Source organism: Nematolebias whitei, chromosome 20 (genome assembly GCF_014905685.2).
Source record: "Nematolebias whitei isolate Nwh7 chromosome 20, NemWhi1, whole genome shotgun sequence".
NCBI classification, from domain to species: domain Eukaryota; kingdom Metazoa; phylum Chordata; class Actinopteri; order Cyprinodontiformes; family Rivulidae; genus Nematolebias; species Nematolebias whitei.
Window position 1 is genome coordinate 2,710,096 of NC_056517.1, and position 5,383 is coordinate 2,715,478.

The window sequence follows — 5,383 nt, forward strand, 5'->3', positions numbered from 1 at the left end:
CTAATAGCCACACTGGACTCAGTGCAGCACCTTCGGTCGTAGACTGAAACCACCGAGGTGCTCCACAGAACGCCACAGGAAGTCCTTCCTCCCTGTCGCTATCGTAAACTCCTCCCCCTTTCTGCACATAGGACAATAAAAGTAATCCTTGCCTACAATTAACACTTTAATGTTTCTGTCTGCACCGGACCTGTTTTAGACCTTAATTCTTGGTATTTTTATATTCTCTGTTATTTTTTTATATCTTATGTGATTCCTAGTGTATCTTTCTTTATATTGAAACTCTGTCACAACAATTTACTGTGGGATCAATAATGCTCTTTCTTATCTTATCTTATCTTAGTTTATCTTATCTTAGATGTGGAGGGGAAAAAAGAAATTTCAGTTTCAATTCAGTTTATTTCTATAGTACCAAGTCACAACATAAGTTGTCTCAGGGCATTGTGCAAATACATCCACATACATTATAGAAGCCAGTTAGTAAAAGTTCTCTATCTAAGGAAGCCATTCAATTGTGTTGAATCTTGGCTTCGGTGCAGTCTCCCATCCTGAACAAGCACGCTGGCAACAGTGGACAAGAAAAACTCCCTTTTATCAGTAAGAAACCTCCAGCAGAACCAGGCTCAGGACGAGAGGCCATCTGCTTCAACCGGCTGGGTTTGAGAGGACAGGAAGCAGAAACGAACACAGAATGGCATGTTCAGGTGTACTTTAGGAGGAAAGACTAAATGAATGAATGGATAAATAAATAAATAAATAAATAAAACATGTTAAGGATATAAATAATTACAAACAGTTAAAGTAGAGCAAATAAAGACAGCAGCAGGATGAGAAAATGTGGTCAATTTGCCCTCCAGTGGTCTAAAACAATAGCAGCATAACCAAGAGGTAGCTCAGGAAACCCAAGCTGACCCTCATAGGATTTATCAAAAAAGGAAATACTTAAGTCTAGTTTTAAATGTACAGTAGATACGGTGTCAGCCTAATGGACACAGTCTGGAGTTGGTTCCACAAGAGCGAAGCCTGATAAATGAAAGCTCTGCCTCCCATTCTACTTTTGAAAACTCTAGGAACCACGAGTAAATATTCAGTCTTAGAGCAAAATGCTCTGTCAAGAACGTATGGAACAAGAAGATGTGTCTCTATCTGAACTTTTTTTTGGTTTACAAATGATCCAATAAACTTTATATTTTTAAGTACCATATTTTTCAGACTATAAGGAGCACTTAAAATATTTTAATTTTCTCAAAAATTGACACTGAGTCTTATAATATGGTGCACCTTATGTATTAATTGTTATTATGCTTACTGACCCTGAACCGATGTTATGTGGTGCAACTGAACAATGTTGAGAGTTACTGTGAATGAGTTGAATACATGTTGACTTATCTGACGGTTTGGTTTCGCTTAATGCACCTTATAATCCAGTGCGCCCTATAGTCCGAAAAATATGATAGTAGAAGTAGTATTATATGAAAAAGGGCTTTAAAAAACAAGTTCATTTTTTACCTAACAATGCATCTGCAACACAGAGCAACATCTGTGGTTTTTAAAGACCCACCTCACATTCCCCAGACAACTTTCTTTATGGAAAGTATGCTGGTTAAAAAGTTAATTAGGTGTAGATATACAACCAGCAATTAATTTCTGGAAGCTCAAATCAAGTTAATCCAGTGGTCCATGGGATACGTTGCCAACAATCGGACAATGTTAATGTCAAAACTTTAAAACACGATTTTAAATAAAAGCTTGTGTGATCAGTTTGGCCTTAATGTATGAGAAGGGAAAGGGTACCAACGACTTATACACTCCCAATGTTAGGTTAATAGAATTAAAACAACAACGATGTTGAAAATTGAAATCACAGATTATTGTTTGGGACATTTGGTAAAATCTATTCAGTGGTTTGTGAGATACTATGGTAAAACGCACACACACACACATTTGCAAAACTATCATCTGCCATTGCACGATAAACAGGACCCACCTTATACGGATGTCCATTTATAGGACAATGTTAGAAATGCGCTGCACTGAAACTGTATTATGTTTGTACCAAGAACTTGCCACTTATGTATTAGGGAATCAGTCTGCAGAATTTAATTTGATTTAAAATTATTTATTCTAAATATTAATCTTGTTCCAATTGTTCACTTACTGAACAGCTTGACTTCTGAATGCTTCCAATCTGTGCAGTTAGATTTAGCAGCATCCTACTCACTGAAGGGTTAAAACATGTTAAAACAAAAAAGGAGTTTGAACAATAGCTGCATCTCACTGCGAGTGTTATATACACATGCATAAACCATGTTAAAAAAAGTTTATTAAAAATAAATGTAAAATGACCCTCTGCATCAGAGTGTAATGAATATCTGCATTTGATCTGACTGATGAGAATTTAATTGAATTAGTGGGGCAAAAGTAAGGTGATATTATTTGGCACCATCTCGATGTTTACTTAGCAGTGATGCTTGGAATACAACAGATGGCCAAACAATAACCAGAAGCAAAGTGTGGGGTCCTAAGAGGGAAGGGATGAAAGTTGTTGGAGGACTTGGCATTCAGTAGCTTCCCTTCACCAGTGCCTGGCCTTTTTGATGTGTTCTTCCCTGTGGCTGTGGTCACTCAAAACCAATAAATCACTGTGACAATAAAAGCTGTGACATCTGCCACACAGCATCTGATGGCTGACAAAAGTCATCTGTACCCCGGATCTTTGAGGAGAGCAGACAAAAATAATGTGCTGCAGTGAGCCAACGACATGAGCTGCCTTGTGTGCCATGGCTCATGTGGGTTGATCACTTTGGAAATTAGTTCAAATTGAATTCCAACGTCTATTCTCAATTAGCAATGTCACTACTGGTCTGTTTTGACCTTGACAGGCAAATCACTCAAAATCACACAAATGTATCACTCGCCACCAAACGGCAATTGTGTTTTTGCCCAGTTTGTGTTTGCATTTGTGTCAGTTTGTTATCATAGTATCTCCATCACTGGAAAAATTTAATGAAACTTGCAGAAATTAATATTTACAAGTGCACTCATAACTGATTAATTCCTATTTAGTTTATGTATATAGTGCCAAATCACAACAAAGTTATCTCAGAGCACATTACAGAAACATTCACATAAAAGCCAATTAGTAAAGTTCTCTATCTAAGGAATCCAGCAGACAAGTTGAATCTTGGCTTTGTTGCAGTCTCCCATCCTGAGCAAGCACAGTGGAGACAGTGGAAAGAAAAACTCCCTTTAAAAGGAAGAAACCTCCAGCAGAACCAGCTCAGGACAAGAGACCATCTGCTTTGACCGGCTGGTTGAAAGGACAGGAAGGAGAGACAGACAAACACAGAATGGTAGGTCCAGGAATAGGTCCAGGTCCAGGTATAGGTCCAGGTGTATCTGAAAGACAAAAAAACAGATGTTAAGGATAGAAAAAAATAATTACAAATACAAAACAGGTTGAGCAGAGTAAGTAAAGACAGTAGAGTGAAAATTGTGGTCAGTTTGTCCTCCAGCAGTCTAAGCCTATAGCAGCATAACCAAGGGACAGCTCAGGAAACCCAAGCCGACCCTAACTATAGGATTTATCAAAAAGGAAAGTTTTAAGCCTAGTTTTAAAACTGGATAATGTGTCAGCCTCACGGAAAGAGATTGGAAGTTGGTTCCACAAGAGAGGAGCCTGATAACTGAAAGATCTGCCTCCCATTCTGTTTTTGTAAATTCTAGGAACCACAAGTAAACCTGCAGCCTGAGAGTGAAGTGCTCTGTTAGGAAAATATGGAACAATAAGATATGTAATATAAGATGGAGCTAGGTTGTTGAGAGCTTTGTAGGTTAGAAGTAAGATTTTGAATTCTATTCTGGATTTGACAGGTGTAAGGATGGTACCTTTTGGTGGCCCAGTTTGTGTCTGTGTTCCCGAGTGTTTTCTCTTTAGTTCAATTAGTGCCACCCTTGTCTCTTCACAGCTGTTGGTAATCACGTCTCGTCTTGTCCCTGTATATAAGCCGTCTGTCGGTCTTGTTCTTTGTCGCGTCGTATTCGTTGGGTCTCCTGTGTTCCCCTGAGTCTTCCGGTTCCCTGAGTCCTTCTGAGTTTCCCGTGCCTTATCATCCTGTTTATGTAAGTTTTGCTGCCCCGTCAGCCTGTCATTTTGTATCTTTATTTATCATTAAATATCTATTTTTGTATTCTGCTGAGTCGAGTCCCTGTCTGCACTACTGGGTTCGCCCCTGCCTCAAAAATCCTGACAACAGGGAGCCAATGGAGAGAAGCTAAAACTGGAGAAATATGATCTCTCCCAGTAACTCCAGTTAAAACTCTGGCAGCAGCATTTTGGATCAACTGAAGATGTTTTAAAGAAGTATTTGGACACCCAGATAATAAACCATTGCAATAGTCCAGTCTAGAGTCTATCAGATAGATATGATTTAAACCATTTTGGTATGGTATGGTATGGTATGGTATAAACTTTATTCATTTAAAAAAAAGTACAAAACAATTCCATAACAATATAAAAAAGATACAAAATATTTAAAATGAAAGGCAGCAGAAAGAAGAAAAAATCCAATAAGGAAGAAGAAAACTCCTTGTGTGATTTTGAGCCCTATACATAACTGATAAAATACTATAATCTACCAAATCATGGAACTTCAATAACTTCAGTTGATAAAATAATGTGCTTGATGGGTGACTGTAATACTTTCTGGTGATAATTCTTACAGCTCTTTTCTGTAAAATAAAAACAGGTTTTGTAAATGTTTTACACACTTTCCCCCAAACATCAATGCAATAGATTAAATGTGGAACGATGATTGTGTTATACAACATGTACAGAGCTTTATCATTTAATAATTCCCTGACTTTGTATAGTACTGCAATAGATTTAGATATTTTTGTTCTTACAGAATTGATGTGATTTTTCCATGTTAGCTGTTCATCAATGATTACACCCAAAATTTTCATCTCATTAACTCTACAAATCTCAACACCCTCAATTTTAAATGGATCATCAACAGTTCTCTTTTTGTTACTAAATATCATGTATTTAGTTTTATCTAAATTTAAAGATAATTTATTAATTTTAAACCAAGTTTGTATTTTATCAAATTCTGTCTTCATCAATTCCAACATCTGTTTTACATCTTTACCCAAAAAGAAAAAAATGTGGTGTCATCTGCAAAAAGGACACATTTGAGGAGTTCTGATACATTCACTAAGTCATTCACATATAAAATAAATAACTTTGGTCCAAGTACAGAGCCTTGAGGAACTCCACAAGTGATATTGCACAGGTCAGATCTTACACCATTTATTTGTACAAACTGTTTCCTATATTTTAAATAGCTAGATACCCAGTGTAATGCTGGTCCTCTTATACCAT